Source organism: Strongylocentrotus purpuratus, unplaced genomic scaffold (assembly GCF_000002235.5).
Source record: "Strongylocentrotus purpuratus isolate Spur 01 unplaced genomic scaffold, Spur_5.0 spur5_scaffold_16, whole genome shotgun sequence".
Lineage (NCBI taxonomy): Eukaryota > Metazoa > Echinodermata > Echinoidea > Camarodonta > Strongylocentrotidae > Strongylocentrotus > Strongylocentrotus purpuratus.
The window spans coordinates 28,518,036-28,540,935 of NW_022145601.1; the positions used below are offsets into that span (position 1 = coordinate 28,518,036).

The 22,900-nt window shown below is 34.6% G+C and overlaps 1 protein-coding gene across 2 annotated transcripts in view; it reads right to left on the reverse strand.

Moving 5' to 3' along the window:
* The window catches only part of LOC754774, a 90,258-nt gene that overhangs the window by 57,471 nt on the left and 9,887 nt on the right, over positions 1 to 22,900 (reverse strand). The window contains exons 2-3 of one of the 2 annotated variants that reach the window (XM_030987236.1): positions 22,149 to 22,152; positions 8,166 to 8,283 (exon numbers count right to left, since the gene is read on the reverse strand). The gene's annotated coding sequence lies outside the window, so the exon portion shown is untranslated. The remainder of the gene's footprint in view (positions 1 to 8,165; positions 8,284 to 22,148; positions 22,153 to 22,900) is intronic. The other variant, XM_030987235.1, reaches the window with a different exon arrangement.

The window sequence follows — 22,900 nt, forward strand, 5'->3', positions numbered from 1 at the left end:
ACTGATACTTTGGTTACATTCAAACAATAATGATAATTATAATTAGATAACTATAAATATATTCTACTGTGCTGTGATTAAAACAAAATTCATTCACAGTGCTACTTTGCAGACATACAATAACAAAAAAAATATTCAAAACCTCCTGAAAACAAGCACATCTTCAACAAAACTTTGAAAACAGCAACAGATGAGGCTTTTCTTGTGTCTATTGGTAGGTTATTTCCAATCTTTGGAGCAGCTTTATTGAAAGCGCAATCTCCAAGAGTTACTTTTGTGTTTGTAGAGTTGTAAAAAGGTAAAATTTATTTTAGATGGCAGACCTGTGCATTGATTCAGTGTCATATCAAAAATCAATTGAAAGGAAATTTATATGAAGGCTAAATGAAGCTACAGAAAACAGATCGGTTGACTTTTCTATGGAACTTTGGGTAATCGTCAATTAATTCCTTCAACATAAATGTGATTGTGACAGGATTATTCTACAGGCTGGATTTAAATATTTTTATGTACTCAGTGAAATGGTAGTCATGCTCTGGAGCAGGTTTAGCGACATATAGCTTTGGAAACCTCCTGAAGTGTTCAGGAAAGATGTGCATGCATGAATACATGCACTCTATATAACTCTTCTGATATAATCCTACTTTTTAAATTTAAAATCTTACAAAAAACTATTACAAAAAATTAATAGGAAAATTTAAATTTCTATGGTGTATTGTCAATATCACTTGATCGCACAATAACACAGTGATTCTCAAAGAACTTTGCTTCTAACATTACAGCAAACTATCTTTAAGCGAAGACAGAGCTAGAACGTTTGGGCGCACTCAATCCTTACGTGACTTCCAGATCTCTTCGCTTCAATCAACCCCTTCAACAACATGGCATCGGCATTGAATATTCAGGTTATCTCTTCTCCTATATTAAACCATTTCATAAGAAGCTATCGGTCAATAAGGCAATATTTAGAGACAGAATTAGGACCAGAATAAGGTCAAAGTAAACCCATGAGAGCCGATGCCTGATTGGTTCCAAGGAAGCCATGTATTAGAAAGCATCCTATCGCCAGTCAAAACGAAGGCCATTTTGTTTGTGTTTTTCTATGAGGCATATTGAAGATGGACACATTTCTATAAAAAAAGATGCGATCAGAGGTGATGCTTCCGCTCGTATCTGGGAAAAACAGGTAGTAGCTGTCATTGGGTGAGTGTTGATAGGAAACATGTGATACAGAACAGGAATATCTGTTCATGTACAAGCAACATTGATTATGATATTGTTTTGGATCGCAATAAATAAGGCATGTGAAGGATTAGAGATGATGGTAAGGGGGAGTGGGAGGGGGAGGAAGGTGGGAACATGAATTTTAGAATTTGAAAGAGTCTTCTCCTTCTTGTATATAATGTAGGAATATTCTTTATCCCTGTGATTCTTTCAGCCTCCACAATCTTAAAGCTCTTTATCCCTCAAGAAACCATCTTTAAAATAATAGCAAAATATAATGACGTACCAGTAGGTAAACAGATATCATACTTGTGTAAGGGATTGTGCATGCTGCTTTTTTACCCACACTTGCCACAGATAAAATGTAGGAAACACCTTATCATTTATAATATAATCCAGTTATAACAGGACTAAACATTTCAAAAGAATACACAAGTAATGGTACAGAAAAGGACAATGACTTCACTGAAATTATATATATCCAACATTGATCCACCTAGAAAAAAGAGGAGGTCAATGTTTTCTAAAGTACATCAAATTTTAGAATAAGTGACTACATGAAAAAGCCATTAAAACAACACATGAATACTCTTCCCATCAACTCATGAATAATCAATAATGAATTTAGAACATTGAAACAATGCAAAGTACACAGGCTTCAACAATTCATTCACACTCCTAAAAAAAACACAGGAATATCATCTATAATTATAGAAATTTGGAGCATTTACTTACATGAAACAAAAGATTGTCAACAATTACTCACTTTTCGAGCCAATAGATAGTCCATTCCTATTAAATCCAAAGATTGTGTAGTGTTTGGATAAGCGAGGTGGTTGTGATCCACTTTTATCAAACAATAGATGACTAATGATTTGCCACGGTTTAAACTTGTGAGGCTACAATTAATAGCTATTTGAAATCTTGTCAATATATAACAGGTCAAGTTGCTACACTATCCCCATTTACACAGCACAGAACACATTCAAATTAATCCATTTTGATAGAGATCGATCAGATTTTGGTGATTATTGCATGGAAGTCTACACAATTTTCCTTTCTTATTGTAACACAAATTTGAAAAACAGGATTTTCAACTCAAAATGTGCTATTTTTCACTGAAAGATTTTGTATTATTCAGATCCGCTACTTGAAGGGTAGGATGAAGTATTTCCTGCAAATACCATGAAAGCATTATTCAAAGACATCATGCCCTCCCCTCCCCTTACTACTTTTGACAATCTATTGCCTCCTCTTCGTCACTTAATCCACCCACAAGGGATCTAAAGACATCTTCAAGAAGTATCTACCCATACTTCTTTGATTATCAAAGCTTTGAAAAGGAAAATAGAAAGCAGTACAATAAAACATTAAATCAGAATATATAAGCCAAAATGTCAATCACCTATTCATATGATACACTGTGTTTATAAAGCTGAATGCTACATCTTTGCAGCACATGTTCAATAAAGAAGAGCAAGGATTGGGTTCAAAGCCAAACTGGACAAGAAGGAGTTAGTTTGTTTATCTGATCACTATTCTGTTGCCCTTAGCAATGGAATAGGCTTTGTATACAGTGTAGGAGTAACATAAAAAAGACAATGTGTTTTTTACCGTACTTTTTATTTCACTTGTTTTGTAAAGCGCTTAGAAACTGTACTTGTATACCAGCGCTATATAAATCTTAAATATTATTATTATTATATTATGTACAAAGACTAAATATTAAAAAATATGTTGGTAAATGCCTACTCCTTGGAGTCCTGCCTTAAACTGGGGGAAATAAATCGTATACATGTTTCACCCCTTTTGCTATACAACGATTTCTGCATGTTTATAGACATAATCATGTTATATTTTTATTTACTTTACGTTTGAATTACACTGTAAATCCAAGTTCTGTATAAACTTTCCCTCGTGTGAACAGACTTCAAGTTTTCTTATATGGTCTACCGTCTATGACCCCTCCCATTAGGGACCCCTGCACACCCTGGGGGGTTTCCCTTTACCCATGATGCAGCTGAATCGTGTCCGAGGCGAACCATCTATAATTAGCCCCCTCGCCAGCATGGTTTCAACCGGTTCGGGGCTGGGCTTTTCCCATGTCAAACTTCATATAAACTCAATCCCTCAACGTAATGCGTGGTGGATCAGTTTAATTTGGTTTCATTGATCTGCCATTGATGGGAACTGGGCAGTGGTTTGTGTGAAGCCAAAAACAAGTTCAGTCAAATCCAGAAACTCTACCAACCTTTCCCTAATAATTTTCCTCTAGATTTTTACTTTTCGCTAAATCCCCGCCCCCAATATTTAATAATTAAATTCAATTGTTCACTAGCATGTGCTTAAGATACAATAACAATAAAGAGGTGTAAATTACAGATTATACATAGCCTTCACCGAACCACTTAAGGGTCAGGTTTCGGTTTATTGCATAAATGAATTTGATATTTACAACAGTTCTTGAAAACTACAAGAGTACTGACTGAAATAAAGATGATAAACATTTGCAAATAGGAGTAAAAAAGAGAAACTTAATCCCATCAGATATAAGTTCTTCATAGGTGGAGGATGCAGCTATTTTACCTTGAAACAAGCTACATTCACATGGGACCGTTGTAATTATAAACCTCAAAGTTATAAACTATGATTCTATGAGGGTTCACACTGGATCGAAACAACGAGTATCCAAAGTTAACTACAAGCTGATGTAACCTTGGACTTAATTACATCCTCACCTGCATTTAACTTTGAGTGAGGAACCAGGTTTGTAACTTCAAGTAACCATGAGTGTGTCCCTAACTACAAGATAACTTTGAAGTTTATAACCACAACCTTAAAGAGAAGGTTGAGTTCTGGGAAGAGGTGAAAAATAATTTGTGAGCATTACTCATTCTTATTATGCAAGTGTGGAAGAACATCAGTTAAGACATGTTCCCTGAAAAGCATGGCTCTTCAAATGCCTTCATATTCTAAATATGCATGTAACATCGTAAAAATCGGGGGGGGGGGGGGGCCGGCTTTTTACGCCATGTGTTCGTGTAGTCCCATATACATCTTTCTGTGCAAGTGTTTGTAACTTTACCAAGACTTGGCCAAATTTGTTATCATTTTGATGATTCCAGAACCTTGCAATACACACAAATTCTTATATGCTAGATGATCAACCTTTTCTGGTCGGTTCCACACCGTTTCTTTCACAATGCAATCGCATGACCAGAACTCAACTTCATCTTTAACTTCAAGATAAAGGACCATTGTATGAACCTTACTTAAGTTTTTTTTAAATGAATTAAAAGTATTAAAGTAAACTTTTTAGCTTTGTAAAACGACCTGACTACACTCGAGTACAAATTGTGAACAAGAATAGGAATCACATTACAACACTTAAAAACAAAACTACACTTTCTTCAGCACAACTTACATGTATGTCAACATTAAAAGAAAAACTGAAAGGTACTTAATGTACATAAAGACAATAAAAGACATCAATATTCATAGTTTGAGGAAGTTTTTGAGGAAACATCTTGAGGAAATCTTTAAGGAAATATTTTGAGGAAACCTTTGAAGAAATACATTTAGAGGAAAGTTTGAAGAGGATACAAGTCATATGAGTACTTGACTTGTATGAGCACCTGGTTTGAAGTAATGACGCCTAACTTATTTATAATTGATTTGAATTGAATTATTTTCCACGTTTCCATGAAAAGATAATAATTATTTAACACATTAATGAGAGATTATAAAAAGGGATAAACTTATAACATCACCCCATGTTTGTATTGATAAATGTGTAATTCATATTGGAAAAGAAGGCAAAACAAAATAAAATGAAATGAATGAATAATAATTAAAATTCTGTTTAGGTAAATGAATTACCTGAGGTATTAAAGATTGTGTACAAGGTACCTTTCCTTTTTAAAGTTTGGATTTAAATATATTCAGGGATCAAGAATTTTCAAAATTTTCAGGTAAATTATTCCAAATATTCCAAATTATTAGAAGGCAACATCATTAAACAGACTGTGTAGGAGGGGCAGTGTGTACATGTATGTTTGAGCTCTGCTACAGCACTAATGTCCTTTGGCAAGGCGTTAATCTATTTTATTGTTATTATTATTTAACTAAGTCATTAACATAGGTTGGAGCTCTCTTGTACTGGGTAATAAAATGTATATTTATTTATAGAAATTAAATATTCTGTGAAAATAATTACCAGCAGAAATATATTATTTTTACTCTAACGAGTAGGCTTCCATCAATGACTTCATAACATGCAAGCATGATATCGTAAATAAATCTAAAGGAGGATCGATTGACACTTGACAGCCAACTTGTTCATAACAGAGAATTGTGCTCATTTTGCAGAATTGATTGAATTGGCAGCCATAAATCATCTGATTGGAGTCAGAAGGGTGTTACATCACATTCTTGAATGCAGTGTTTAAAGCCCTTCTGGCTCCAAACAGATTTAATGTAATACTTATTTTGGAAATTAGTTTTACAACACAGTGATTGAAAATTGGTTTAACTACTGGTACATAAAACATTATATACATGCTCATGTATATTAGGGTATTCATATACTTTCCATATACTGCCTCTTTAATCTAACATGCATGTTCAGATTGTGATGAAGTGTGTTGGGGGGGGGGGGGGTGAAAAGGGCCAGCATTGATATTCAGAATTGAAGGCGGAAGAAAATGAAGTGTTTCCTTCACATCACACACTTTTCAAACTGATAGTGATCTGTTTCGTGAATCACTCTGGGGAAATAGAACACTCTCTGCCATGTTCTCTACCCCTCCGATAAGCCCCATCTTGAGAGGAACGGAGAAAGAGAAGGAAAAGAGAAGGATGAACAAGAAAAGAAAAGAAAAGAAAAGAAAAGGAAAATATGAGGAAAGGAGGAGGGAAGGAGAACAAAAATGTGGGGTAAAAGAGAAAGAAAAGAGGAAAAACATAAGGAAAAGAAATAAGGAAAAGAAAAGAAAAAGAAATGGAAGATATGAGGAAAGGAGGAGGGAGGGAGGAGAAAAAAGAGAAGGAAAATAGAAGGAAAAAAGAAGGAAATAGAAGGAAAAGAAAAGGTAAAGAGAAGGAAAATAGAAGGAAGAGAGAAGAAAGAGAGTAAAAAAGAGAAGGAAAATAGAAGGAAAATAGAAGGAAAAGAAAAGGAAAGGAGAAGGTAAATGAACGATATGAAGAGGTATGAGAAGTACGAAAAAAGGATGTTTAGAGGAGTGAAGACAGATGTATGTGAAAGAAGAGGATATGATTCCAATATATGGCAAACTTTTTTTGGGACGTCCGTCCGGCCAAATTTCTGGTGCAGTTAGAGTAGTGACTAGAACATGTGTGTGTCCGGCCAATGAGGGGGTAATTATTAATTTCCATTGTACTTTCTCTACTTCTAATAAATGCATTTCAGTGTTGTGCATGAGGCCATCTAAACAATTGAACTTTGTTTTAGTTAATTTAATGCAAGACTCCAGTCACATATAGGGAGAGGTTGAACAAGACTGATATGGTTCAAGGCTTCAAGCAGAAAATATTCTGCTGTTTATGAATACTTCTTGAACATAAGTATCTCTTGACAACTCAAAAGCTTGCCCGGCATAGCAACAAATGATGCACACTAGATATATGCCACTATGCATAACAGTAAATTATATAGATCTCTAACAAGGGGTTCTGGAGAGAAACGTGAATGAAATTGAACATTACTTCAGTTCAGGTTTATACTCTTCTGAGCAGTTTTCTGGAAGATAGGTTTTAATGTTTATCATGTCATCCTCATGTATGGGTACATAAATTGGAAAATGTAAACATGTAAATAGTTTGAAGAAACAACATACAAGCAGAGAGAAGGAACATATTTTCATAGAACTATGCAAATATTACATTAAAACTGCATGTCATTTTGCATAGGTTTAAGCTCTTCTGACTCTCAACAAATAATCGTATGACTTGGGTCTTTTTCAGAAGGTCATACATGTATTAGTACATCTTAGGTCAAAGAACTGTATCTCTATGCATTCTTCGATGTAGAAGGGTGGTACTATGAAGCCCCATTGCATTCGATGAATCAACAATTTAATCCCAAATTTCACCTTATTTGGTGCAGTGCCAAGGAACGGGGAGCACAGGCAATGAGGAACGGTGTAGGTATTATTCAGTTTTATTACAACTGATTAAATGTGAAACTGAAATTCCTGACTAATTTTTAACCTGAGTTAGGGTGAGGGAAGTAAGGTGAAAAGAGCCCCTAGCTGTCATGGTCACAAATTAACAATAATGATGATAACTTGGTCTATGTAAAACAAAAAGAATGTATTGTGCTCACTAAATTATGAACATTCAGCACAAATTTTCTCTAATTGAATACATCTTCTATTATAGACAGAGGTTTATTGTTACCATGTTTGAATGTGACCAGCTCTTAATAATCTCTTGGAAATACCAAATGCTGGTAAATGACATTTTCATTATTCTAGATCAAATATTGCAATAGGTTGTTGATTTTACAGTTATCAATGCTTCAAGCCTCTCTAAAGTGTTGGGAGCCCCCAAAATTTGATGGCAAAATTTCAATTCTATTGTATAATAAAGTGGAAGAAGGCATCATTTAACACAAACTTCTGCAAGGATTTTCAAGATAATTGTGTTTGAAGAAAAATATTGATGAAAGAGTACACAATTTGGGTTTCTGTCGTATGCAGAATACTCAAATTTTGTTTTCTTTCATTAATTTTTATTTTAAAACACACTTATTTTGAAAACCCTTGCAAAAGTGGGTGTTAAATGACATCCTCTTTCACGTCATTAAAACTTTGAAGTGAAATTTTGAGATAATGTTTTGGGGGCAATTTGTGGCTTCCAACACTTAAGGGGGGCTTTAAATTACATCTGAGACCTGCGTCAAATAAGTAATAATTTACCTTTACTAAAGAGATGATAAACACCTGTCTTCTGTTTTGATGTGGGTCATTATCAACTTATCGTGTACATGTCGAAATGGATCGATTTCATGCAGATGTGAGGATGAAACATGCAGAACTGAAACAAAAGGAAAAAAAGGATAAATAATCTACATAATACAGATGACTTTATTTCATGTTTTAGTATTCAATGATATCATTAATATCAAAGCATGTATGAGCATTTAAGCACACAACGGTGAATGATCTTAAAAATCAGGCCTCACTGAATATGGAAGGGTCCTGAAATTGAACAAATAAAACTACAAAGATTAGTTTTGCAATTTTAACTATTCAAATGAATCGTTTATTCATTGCAATAACATACATTTTATTTTCCTATTGTCATGGTTACTGGTAAACCCCCAAATATTATGAAGAGGATTTGAACATCTTGCGATCTCTATAGGCCTACATGTACATGTAAACTGTACAAATGAATATCAAATGGGTTTGTGACGTATAATACTAGGGCTCTACCTTACACACACTATAATCCTGGAAAGACATGCAAAATGAACTATAGGCATGGTTCACTTTAATCATGGTATAATGATACGGCCTTGTGAACATAATCTTCACTGCCTTGTCATAACTCTATTAGATGCTTGCATGGTGAGGTGGGTCTCTCATCAGGCTTTGTAAAGTCAGCTTGGCTCAAGGGTGAAATATATTTAGCAATATTCTATTTTGGTTTTCTTTTGTATGGTAGTATCACACGCACATTATAGTTTGCAAGCACAAACCCTTGTCAGACCATGTGCATAACAGTGTCTGCGCTGAGAGACTATACTGACTGCACAGTCTACTGCACACCATAGGCTCTGTACTTTAGCTGTATTTGAGACAGCCAGAGACTGACAGAGGTAGGCTCTGCTCAAGGCTTTAGGGATTGTGGTAAAGCATCAAATTAGAGTCCGAGCAATAAGGCTAGTATAACATTGTACAAAGCACCCTTCCTACTAATCAGTAGACATTTACATCTATTTTTAAATGAAGGTAATGAAGTCAAAAGTTGAAACATACGGAAATCCTAAAGTTTTTACAGTAACTTGGTATTGTATATTCCTCAATGAATGTTTAATATGTGAACTTGATTTATCTAGGTCACTAGAGACTATAAAATGACTCCATACACATAATAAGACACAGGTGTCGACAGGGTTCCTGTATGTCAAGCAGCATACCTTCTCAAGAAATGACAAACAGTTGACAGGAGCAATGAGAGTGAACTACAGTGACTCAGTATCATTGTCAAAGGTTGATAAAAAGCTGGTTTATGTATGAAATGTTACTTATTATATTCCTTCTACAACATGCAAAAAGTTCTGGAAAAAAAAAATTAAACCACAAAGATATCTATGGTTTCTTTGTAGGCGTCACTGTGCGACACCCTAACACCCTAACAGTAAATTCTCCCAGCCATTTTTAAATTTTAATTCCAAACTGTTTTCCATTAAAAAAAACACATCAGACAGGCTTTTAAAAGTCTGTCAACATTCAAATGTCTGGAATGGTATATAGAGCCAATTTATTGCTTTGTGACGATTAACATCCACCTAAATTGTAATAGAGTACCGAAGCTGTGACGTCATAAAAATCTATTTTGAGAATTTCTCAATTTTTTCTTCATTTTCCGAAAGAGCATCAAAAATAAAGTACAAATGTCGAAAACCAATTAAATATGTTAAGTATTGGCTGAGATATGACCATCTGAATAAATATACTCCCCATAGGAACTCAGTGTTATTTGCTCTGGCTCCTAACCATTAGGAGCCAGAGCATATATATATAACACTGAGTTCCCATAGGACATATATTTATTCAGATGGTCATATCTCAGCCAATACTTAACATATTTACTTGGTTTTCAACAATTGTACATTATTTTTTATGCCATTTCGGAAAATGAAGAAAAAAATGCGAAATTCTAAAATTAGATTTTTGATGACGTCACACTTCGCCACTCTATATAGTTGGGAAAATTAAGGAATCGATCAGATCACTTTTCCCAATTTTCATCATCACAGGTCTATTTACTCAAACTTTCAGATTATCTTTAATTGTACATCTAGCATTGAAGTCACTACCATATGCACAATGTTACAAATTTCCATTAATCCAGCAATGCTACATCAATTACAGAATGCAGAAATGATCAGCAACTATGATTTACAGGAAGTGCGGAAATCCTTGAGGCTTTATTGTAACACTTGGTAATAATTGGCTATTGCATATTCCTCAGTAAATGTTATACATGAACTTGATTTATCTAGGTCACTATAGAGACAAAAAAATGACTCCATACATGCAAGGCATAGGTTTATGAGGGCCTCCGGTCCTGAAAAGCGCTATATAAGAACGAGCTATTATTATTATTATTATTTATAAAACCACATCCTTCTCGTGCAATTACTCATTGTTAAAATAAATGAATTGACAGTGACTTTAACACCCTTCTGGTACCAAACATGATCCCCTACAGCTTTGTTACACTCAAGGAATGAACTTGATCTGATCTAGGCCATAAAATAAAATGACTCCATTCACACAATGAAGGCACTGATTTCAAACCTCATTCTTCTCAATTAATTTGGTGTCACTCATTTTAAAGATTTTCAAATTTGTCATAAATCTGAGCACTTGAGTGGAAGTCCATACCTTTCTCAATTAAGTGTCACTCATTTTGAAGACATTCAAATTTTTTTTTTTTTTTTAAGGGAAAAGAAGAAGAAAGTTTTAACACTTTGAGGGAACCCTAAGTTTTCACCTTTATCCAGTGTTAGTTTGAAGAAAATTTACTTTGTTGCAAAATCTGAATATTTTATCTACACAACTGAAGGAGATGTTGTACATGGAGATGGTGCACAAATGCAAATCACTTGAAGTTGTAGTGGTGTTGTTCATCTATTTTATTACATCAAAGAAGAAAATAAATTTATTTTAAAATTTCTCTTTCATTCAAAGATCATTCAGAAATACAGTGAAATGTGTTTTACTGACCACCTGTCTATTTTTACTGTTTTTAAGAATCAAAAGCAGTTGGAATATCAATTAAACATGCTTCATGCTGTATGTTCCATACTAGACACTTTACCCTTAAGTTCCACTATGCTACATGTATTTTGAAAATGATAATATAACAACATTTTCTCTCAGGGTTTCTGCATTCCAAGCAACCTTCTGTCAAACGGTTGACGTACAAGAGCTTACAAAGATATGAGAGTGAACTGCTAACATAATCCAGCAATGCTACTACAATTACAGAATGCAGAAATGAGATACGATAGTAAATGCACTCAAACAGGTGAAGGATCAGCAACTACGATTTAGAGCTCAGAAATATAAGAAATTCTTACCCTAATCAGGATTATTTCAAGGTTGGTTGTTTGTCTCAAAATAAATTGTGTAGATTGACCAAAACAGATTCCAAAGCGAGTGTCAAGTTTATTTCCCAAACAAGACTGAATTTCAATGAATGTAATTTCCACAGCTGAAGAAATTGATGCACTAATGAATTACTGTCAAAGTATACCGGTACTAGGAGGATATGATGCAGATAATAGGGGAAGTCCCTCTCAGACCAATACAAGATAATCAATGTTTATATCCTATGAGGTTAATGATTAACTTTGATTAATCTCTAATAAGAACAGCTGTCCACATCAATACTGATTAGAAAGAAATAATCTCTGACATTCATGTCTTTTATCCTTCACAGCATTCTATATACTACTGATGAACCAGAAACAAGATATGAAAAGTTCACAACTTTTGCAGGGTGTTAAGATTCATGACAGTTTTATAACACAAAACAATTGAATTACAACTATAACTTAATTTTTGTGATAGATTTTTTTGCCATGAAAATCACTCTCATTAATAATTCATGAAAATTTCATATCACAATTTTTTCTTCCAGTTTAACAGTATTAACGGGGAAGTGTCGTAGTCGGGTGGTTAATTCAAGCACTTGACTTGAAATTCAAAGGTCGTGGTTCGATCCCTGATACAGCACTTATGTCCTTTGGCAAGGCATTAATCTACATTTGCCACTCAATACCCAAGAGAGAAATGGGGACCCAGCAGGATGACGAAAGAATTTGTGATAGTAATTGCCTATGCCCTCACGGTGACCATATTGTAGGAATACTCCCTAGGGAGTGGCGATCAGGGTGCTACAATAATTTTTTTCACCACTTGCCCTGTCGGGCAAGTGGGTTTTCAATTTACTTGCCCAAACAATATTTCCACTTGCCCAAAACTTTAAAGCGAAAAAGGACTCGAGGTTAAAGCATTTATTATCTCGTAATGATAAGTTAGTGTTTTAGATAGCAAATTAATGCACATACATGTACAGTGTAACTGTACTGAATAATAACCTAATATGTCAAAGAAAATGGTCAACAAAGGATGGTTGAAGGTTTAAAAAACGCATTTTATTGATTCTCCATAATGACTCGTGCGCCTGAATGCACTGTTTCCTCAAACGTACATTGCTGCCTTTCTATCGGCGATCGCAGGAAAATCCACACATATACCACATTTCATGGTATTTTCATCACTATTGAATTGTAGCCATGGAAATTCCGTCTTCCATTTCGGAACGAACCCTCGTTGTCTGTTGTGTTCGTAGTTCGCTTTCTTGGCTGGCGGTGCCTCCATGTTTACTAGCACAATCGAGAAAAAACAGCTGATCAACGCACGTGTGTGTCTGTGCAAGCCGCTGTCATTTGGAAACGTAGGCTAATTTTCAGCTGTTAATAATTTGGGTCAACTCTTCCATCAAGAAACGTCATGTAAATAATGGGTAATCAACTATTTTAAATAAAGTACGGACATTTTTATTTCATCATTCACTGCTATAAATATCATGCCAAAATTTGTAAATTCTTACTAAATAATAATATTGAAGATATTTTACGATAAATCTCGGATAAGTATGCGAAAACTAGACTAAACAACGTCGCTAAAACCATGAAAACAAAACAACAACGGCTTATATTCTGGGGGTCTCGATACTATTATCAAAATGACTCGCTCGGTCGGATCTTGAGACCGCAGTAATAAATTGAAAACGAGACAAAAACATTCATCTGATTTATATGAGCAGCGAGTTTTAAATAATATGTTCACAATCATTAACAGTCATTATGAATAAATATCAAACATTTGACTTTTTGTACTTACTAGAAAATCCCTGTTGTTTATTCCATTCCGATTCGCACGTGTTCATTTCCCTAGAATAATGACGTCATATTTGGCGTGATTCAACCAATCGGCAATCAGAGAATAGCAAAGGCCTGTCGGTGCGGCCTGCAGAGCTAGAGAGAGAGAGCGCGAATAAGCTCGCAGCTGGTACGATCGCGCTAGCTGTCTCTAGCTAGCTCACGGCCGGCCGTGCGTGGAGGCGGAGCGGCATTCATGGCTTGAAGTGTCACTGTTGCATGCGCGCTGAGCTAGCTGCATGAGCTGGCTAGCTGTCTGTGAAGTTTTTTCGAAATCGGAACGATCGCTTTTTTGCTTCTGGATTTTGACGACGGGTAAGAAGTTGACGGGTGAATGGTAGAGTTCTTGGACACTAGGAAATTACTGTAAAAGTATCACTTGCCCGAATCGGGCAAGTGATAATTTGATTTACTTGCCCGACGGCTCAATTTGGTTGCCCCGGGACGTCGGGCAAGCGGGTTTGTCGCGCCCTGGCGATGGTGCACATTGTGCGTGAATGAATCCGATAACCGGGGAAATAATATTTGTAAAGCGCTAAAAGACAATATACAGTATTAAGCACTATATAAATCTAAATTATTATATTATTTTTTTGAGCAACAACAAAAATAAACAAAGTATAAAAATGATTACGGTAACACCCTTCTGTCTCTGCAGCAGACCATACGGGTCATACTTTTTTAATTTAATTTTCAATTCAATTAATTCATTTTCCATCTTCAAAAAAGAATAAATATAACATAATATTAGCACGTACATTGCATTTAAAAAATAATATAAACATAAAAATGGAGGGATATACCATTAATAAGCAAGTTGCTTGTAAGCAGGGCCCTAGTATACGATATAAAGTTTACAACTTTGTTAGAGAATTTTCTTAACATTTGAGAGAATTATAAAACAGCAAAATCATATATATTGCCACTCTCTATCCAGGTTTTTTAATATTCAAACATTCTTCAATGATGGATACCCTATGGCCCGGCTCCACTGAGAGCACAAAAACACACTGTCTGATAAAATAGACTACCGTAAATATAATCCCTACTTGAAGAGATGATCCCTAAATTGACAACACATTCAACTTCAATTTGATCACTGCATTTGTCATAACTCGCAACAGCTTTAATGGGTGTTAAAACACAACAGATATGGATGGCATTAATCTACTTTCAATTATGCAATAGTTTAATTTGGGGCACAGTAAAGCCATAATACAGTATTGTGACCCAATAGATTATAATCTGTTCTGTAAAGTATTATGGTATTTTCTAATAATGTCAAAACTTGCAATGCCAAATAGAAAACAACTTAGTGCGTGACACAATTTGAGGACAATATGACTGCTAAATTGACCATTTCCACCTACATACTTTACGTCATAGGTTTATAAAATAAGAGCAATTTGGGACCAATTCCGATGAAAAAATTGTAACAGCATCAAATTGTTTAGACCACATGACGTAAACCAATTTATAAAAATGCACAAAATACATGCCTACAGGAAGCCAGAAATCTAGATAGCATCAGCTATGGAGCTAGCTGTATCACAGCATTCAGTTTACCAGGTTCATCGTATATCAATAGAAGAAAGCTATATGATCAGTAATTACTCTTTTCCTAGTCTAAACGCAGTATAAGAGATATATGGTATAATGAAACGTAGTACAGCGATATGTTTGAGCACTGTTTCAAAAGATAACTCAATAAAGAACCAGAGTCCCGTAGAAGTGTGAACGATATTTATAAAGTATAAATGGGTACTGATGATCGGCCAGCTGTTAGACCTCTTCAAAACTTATTTCTTTATGTGATATTGTTCTGTAATATACTGAATCCGATGACCGGGTAATAATATATCTGTAAAGCGCTTAGGCGCATCGTCGGATCAATGTATTGAGCGCTATATAAACTCAAAATATTATTATTATTATAATTAGCTTCATATACATTAAAATCTGTTCTTATCTAACAGATTTTAAATGTAATGAAGTCATGAAGATTTGTTATAATGCAGTAAAAGCTCCATGAAAAGTCAAGAAACTTCTAGAAACTTTCAAGAAATACTGATATAAAATAAATCACAGATATTTCTATCATCTACATTCATATTTTGTCATACATGTCAACTTTGTGCCAGAATGTAGGTTATTGAGCACTATATAAAAAAACAGATTATTATTATTATTATTATTATCATATAATTTGTAACAGCCTACAGGTGTATACAAATGAGCATCCTGCAATACGTCTACCACTTCTATTCCTTGTCTAGCGGCTTCACTTCCTACTGAAGAAGGATTAATTATTGAGGTGATAATCCTATCCTTATCTTGTAAGCCTATCCTTACAGTGTAAGTCCTAAACCTTGCATTAATTACCTTTGGATTAATCTGTTTCTCCCATCCTCTCCCTCATTCAATGTAATTTTGATTTGAATTTGGAGGGTGGGGGGGGGGGGGCTGTAATGGGAACCATTTACATGTAAAGCCCTTCCAAAAGCCTAAGACCAACTCACTTTTAATAAAATTTGGTTTTGGAATATTAATTAAGCCCCTCCTAAAGCTCCAGAAATCATATTAATTAGCTTGGCTTAATCTGTTTCCTCCCATCCCCATTCCTGTTCAATGAAATATGGTTTGGGAGAATTTACGGCACTGATCTAATGACCAAAGACCTGACTAGATTAATTGGCTTGATAAGTTATGACATTTCCATTCCAATCCAATGACATTTGGTTTTGAGAAAGTTTCTTCACAAAGCCCCAGCCAGATCTTAGAATAGTTTAACTTTGCTTTTACACGTTTCTCAATCCCACCCTCTTTGAATCAACATGGGTTTGGGGAACCAACAAACAAAAACAAGTTTTTTAGCCTCTCCAAACAATTCAGACAGACAAGTATAGTATATAGTAACATCTATGTTCTTAAAGTACATCTAAATACCTCTAAATTCTAAAGATATAATTTCTATATCTCCATCTACAAGCTTTTTGTATGCAGAAGAAAGACAAATTCAACCACTCATCTTTCTTGGTCCACAGAATACATCAATGTTTTGGTTGTTAACTTTCAGAAACTTTTGTGTGAATTTTGTGAACTTCACCAATGGTCAATACTTGTAACAGTTTCATGCAATGACATTTATGAATCATCATTCTGAATGATGCAATTTGTGACATATTTTTGCCATGAAAATGGTCAGTGCTTACAATCTTCATGTAGCAACAGTGAAGGGTTTCAAAGTATATACTCAATATGTACACCTGTACATGTATGTTTTCTTCTTGTGTTAATTGGTTTTTTTCTTCAGGGTTGGGGGTTGAATACAGTTAATCCATCTACCGTGACCCACTCATTTGCTTCCTATTTCGAGTAAATAAAAGGCACAAAAGATGCCTTGTTCTCTTTTGATTGAACAGGCATACTTTGTAGACATAAACTTTGTGACATGGTGTCGATATGCATCAGAAGGTTGTTTTTGTGTCAAAAATACATCAGTCAAAAGGAGCACTTCTCAATGCACGTCTGCATTGTATAAGGCCAAATAAAAAAAAAAAACATGTTTAGCGTCCTGTTTTTTCGGAAAAATAGGAAGGAGGAGGCCCTTTTTTTTTTTCTTTCAAAATGGCTGCCCAAAATGGCCGCTCGGTACATTTTCCCTGACAGTCGGGCTATTTTTCAAGATGGCCGCCAACATTTTTTTAAAATCAGAAATAGAGCCATTTTAGCAGTGTTTTTCATGTTTTTTTTTCTTTAAAAAAAATAAAAATAAAAAAAATTCAAAAAAAAAAATAAATAAATAAAAAAATTCAAAAATAAAAAAATAAAAAATAGGAGGGGCCCCCAAAAAGGAAGCGGGTGGGGACGCTAAACATGTATTTTTTTTTTTACATGGCCTAATACATGCATGCTAGATTTAAATGTGGCATGTATAAGTATAGCTCTGAACTTTGTAAATACAAGTACTTTGTTAATTATGCTATGTTTGCTAAAAAAAATAGATTCAAACATGAAAGGCAGAAAATGCTTGAATTTCTTTAGAATTAAAATTAAGATGTACATGCAGTAAGTTTAAAAACTGTGCTTGTGCAAGTACACAGAGTAAAAAAACATACATGTACAATATGTACAGTATTTAAAGTAGATAAAATATTGAATCAAGCAAGAATCTACAATGTAGTTTTCGTGTGAACAGAAGCTTATTATTATACTCTATATCCTATCAACATAGATAATCATTGCAAAATAATTGGATAAATTATACATTTCCTTGTAATGGCTAAAAATATTGCATAATGGACATGACAGGTGAAACGTAACAGACATGACACTTTTGTCTACCTACCTTTTATAGACCCCTATGCATGTACATACATGTAGCTTTGCTTCAACATGTTCAATGTGTCATGGAAAGCTCTCATCCTTAATTAATCATATATAACCAATCATATTGACCAAAGAAATTGCTACATTTTACCCTAAAAATTTGTGTTGTTGTGTTGTTGTTTTTTTGGGGGGGGGGGGGTGAGAAAGTCTTGTCTAAAAATACAAAATCCACTTGATATACTCACAGTGAAGAGCTTTTGAGCACTTTTGTTTGATACCAAATCTGTCACAGTGGAAGGTATATTTCTGGCGTTATTGCCAAGTTTATGACTTTTAGCGAGCAAACATTTTTCATGTAATTGCCCTTTTCCAAAGGTTCATGCCATAGTTTTGTAATTTCAAAGGTTTGACACAAAATAATGTTCAAAATTCTGAAAAATGAAATGGCTTATATACCTTTGGAAATAGAAGGGTATGTTAATACAAGAGTATGTACATATGTACGTTACTCTCCCCCCCCCCCCCCCCCCTGATAAAGGCCTACATGTAGATCTATAGGTGTAAATGCTACTTGACAGCAAGTTTGTAAACTTGCAATTAACACTATGGTAATTACATCAATCACAGCTACCTTATGAACTTTATATCAAGCATGTCAATCGGTTCAAGCATGGACCTACATGGCTCAAGACTGAAGTGATGAAATGTAGTAACCACACTTTAATTGAGTAGAACGTCTTAATTGGCGTAAAGATTGCATGCTTGCATGTACCGGTACATGTATTATGAACAGGGAGATCTCTCATGTATGTTTAACAACTGTTATTATTCATTTCATACCCCTTGTAAATTTGATGTTTTTTGTGTTTTTCAGAAATCAAGAATGAAGGGTGCACTGGTTGAATATTTGTAGATGTAAGCTTTATAATAATAATAATAATAATAAAAACGTTACTTATAAAGCGCTTACCACCGAAGTCTCTGTCATTTACTCAAAAAACATAAATCAGGATAAATCAATATGTCACATACTTTAAAAGATTAAAAAACTTTGGCAAAGGTATGAATAATTTAGGACTTGATTAATAATTACTGTACATGTACTGGCATACAGGCTATGATTTAACTGTTCAATTTAATAGCTCTGATATATTCTGAGAAGTTTACTAACTTACAAAAAACATCTTGTATGGAAAATTAATGAAAATTAATGAACACCGTCTTCTCCAAATAAAATTGAATAAAAGCATATTTGTCAAAGAATATACATGTGTGTAGCTGTGGCCATACACACTATGCAAACAATTTGTAGGTGGTTCAATGAACCAATGAATTTGTCATAAGTATTAAAGTACAGATTCGTTGGTTTACAATAATAAGGACGAATTGCAAGGTTTTAGTTGAATAACCAGGGCAGCTTGTATTGAATTACAATACAGCTACGTGTACATGAATGCACACACTCCAATATGCACACCACTAATAAGTAATAAGCCTCAAAAACATATTCCTGTCTCTTATAGGCTGTGTAGCAATTAAATGCATCTAAGTCTTCTTTGGATTTGCCTGTAAACAAATGGACTTAATTAACGGTAGTCAGCGACTTAATCTCTACATGGTCAGCGTTCACGAAACAGACCGAAGTTCTCCTCACGCTTCGGTTTCGCGTATGTTGCAAGCACGTGAATGCTGCGGTCAGATCGGCCGTAGCCATATCATACCTGATTGGCCCCGAGTCAGGCCACGGGAAAGACACATAGTCTCATCAGTTTGACACTCCCTTTAAATTCTCTGTCTAGACTAATTATCAACATTAATAATTTGCAGGGCATACATTTATAGCCATGAACTTTGGAATACATGCACTTTATTGATATAATTATATTTACAATTTACAATAACATAATATGCAATACAATTTTTTTTTCGTGGAATAGCATCCTTCCTGATAACAAGTAAACATTATAATCTGATGAGTGAACTTTTTTTAAATTAGTGTATAGTACTACAGGTACATTAAGGAGTTCTATACATGTACATGTACAGTATTGATGGAATGTGTGATGGAATTCTTTTGTTTTGTTTATCTTGAACATAAATTTTAAACCAACGTTTTGTCAGTGTTCACATCGTTGTAAAACTAAAAGTACTTTGCTTACTATTTGATATACACTGTGTACACTTTATTGGCTCATCTACTTTTATATTTTTGACTTTGATGTTTGTTATGTTATCCATTGTATGTTTTAAACATGATAATATTAGTCTCCAGACTACAATCATGATTGATATAATATGAATATTCATCTTTAAAAGTATATCAATAACAAAATTAAAAAATTGAAAAATTAGTTGAAATATATGTGTTAAATTATATGACTATAATATGCCCTTTTAATAGCAGCCGTTATTCAAGGAATTTAATCCTGTACATTTACCCTGTATGAAGTAGAGTTCAAAATATCATACTGTGTACCTGGGTCAAGAGAGGCAACTCTAGATGAAATGCTGGATTGAAAGTTGAAGAGCATTCTTGAACTAAAAATCCTATTATATGTATCGTCTGTTTAGGGCCAGAAAGGTACTAACACTGTGTTAAACTATATAAATTAAGACCCTTCTGGACCCAAACAGACACCATGCATACAGGCCTTTCACTTGGGTCATTGGGTACACCAGTGTTTCACCCTCAAATAATTAGACTAAAACCTTACTTCAAATTCACAAAAGCTGAACTTTAAAGCCATGATATTGTTCCCATACACCTCCGCATCACGAGACCATGACCAGATCAATTTAGCTACAAATACTGCTTATTTGTTATTGAGGGAACCACCCTCTATAATAGCACAGTGTTACCTGATAATATTGACATTTCTTCAAGAGTAAACAGCCAGACTTCATGTGATCAAGCGCTCTCTTTTATGTGAAGCTCTTTTTTGGGTGGTTCTTCAAGTAGATGGGGAAAGTGTCAACCCTTTTCTTACATAAATTGAGAAAAATAGATGACAAAGAACTTGCGTTCATAACACAGTAACCCGTTGCTAGGATTATAAACGGTTCCATTTGAAGATGCTGTATTTATGCTAAGCCAGATCGAATGCTTGAATTATTTAAATGCTGGGTTCTAAATTCTGAACTCTATCAAATTTATGACAAGTCTTGTATTCATGTAATTAGAAACTTCTTTCCTTTTATAATTTTCTTTAATTCAACATGAAATCAATTTGATTTTTTTTAAAGCAGTCTTCTATTTTTATGTGATAACTTAGTGATAAGGTACATGTTGTTCTTAAAATGCAACACTAACAAGTTTCATTCATTTAAAGATTTTTAGTCCAGGTTTAAACTTAAGAGATGACGTTATCTGTGCAAACAATCATAACTACCGGTATGATTAACTCAAAATTTGATCTATCAAAACGTTATTTCTTCCAATCATGTTAGGTTTCTCTTGGGGATCTAACTATTGTTGGTTTCAGTCTAAAGTTTCAGTTCCATCTGTATCTGCAGTGTACATCTTGTTGACAAAACCAGGATTTGACAGAGATTCTAGTGTAGCAACAGCTAATCTATCTAAACAAATTTACACCTAGTATCATCATGAGAATACCAAATCATGCAAGTGATATAGATCATATCATTAGTAGACAAAATCTGATACGACTATATGGGGGTGCATGGATTCCTAGATTTTAAAGGTGGGATGGTGGTGAACAATTATCTGACAACGACAAACATGAGTTATAAATCACATTTGTCTGGTACAATTTGGGCTGAAAAAGGTGAATTTGGGCTGAAAAGGTGAATTTGAAGGGATGCGCACATTTTTAGGGGTTCTATACTAGAGGTATGCTACAGTATATGTAATAAGGTTTCATGTGGGGGGAGGGGGGGGGGGGGTTGTGCCCCTAAATCAGCCAGTGATGCATGTATACACTTCTATCCAGAAAATTATAGGAGAGAACCATGTTATTTTGTATATATTAATGACTACACTGTATTTACATGAAGACTGCCCAACATTTTGTGTCTAATGTGACATCATCAAAAACCACAAAGGTTACAATGCAGTTCATCAAAATGGTTCATGTTACAAAACATGCAAAGTCATGTCACATATAGACGATTGTGATGATGGTAAACATGACATAATGGGTGACAGTATTTAAAGGCATTCATTTACTCTCGTCAGGCCACGACTTGAGTACTGTGCCTCAGTTTGGGACCCTTATCAGAAGGAATACATAAAACAACTCAAAGGAGTTCAACGACGTGCTACAAGAATCGTCTTGAACCGTAATGAACGCCGGAGCAGCGTCTCTGAGATGATCTCCTATCTGAAATGGCAACCATTGGAGCACAGAAGAGCAGCCCAGAGGTTGACTTTCCTCTACAAATCCATCCACAACTTAATTGCTGTTGATACTGACCACTACCAAAACAGGTCATCTGGAGTAGGGGTATCTACAAGAATAAGGTCTTCAGTATCATTCAAGAAGTTATCCGCTGTAAAGGACTGTTATAAACACTCTCTATATCCCAGGACATTCCCCGAATGGAACTTTTTCTCCCTACCCATGCTAGAAATACCCCCACCCTTGGAGCCTTTAAAGGTACTTTACAAAAGCTCGACATGGACGAAATAATTGCTAGAGCCCACTTCAGAAATTAAGTATAGGATACTATGCTCAGTCGACTGCGCCTGCATGTTACATCCCAGCTGAGGAGTTTATGCAGTAGCCCACCAGAACCAGAACCAGATTTATATTGAACAAGAGAAAGGCCAGGAAACTGACTGATTATAGACACTAAACACTGTAAACAGTGAGTCTCATTAATTTTTAGAAGCAGAAAAATCTGAGTTCTAAGCATAATACAGTGTAGATCAGTGAAAGATAGCAAAAATTCAAACAAATAATATAAACTGTATAATTTTAACCTAGATAAGATGTATTAATTATATCTACGATAATGATCATTAAATTTGCTAACATACTATGCATGTGGATCCACAACAGTGTAAAAAATACTTTGCTGTTCATGGGAGCATGAACTTTTAGGACTGTATGTTAATTATATAAGTGGGACTTACTCACAATGATATTCAAGTATTATATTGTTGTTTTTCTTTAACAG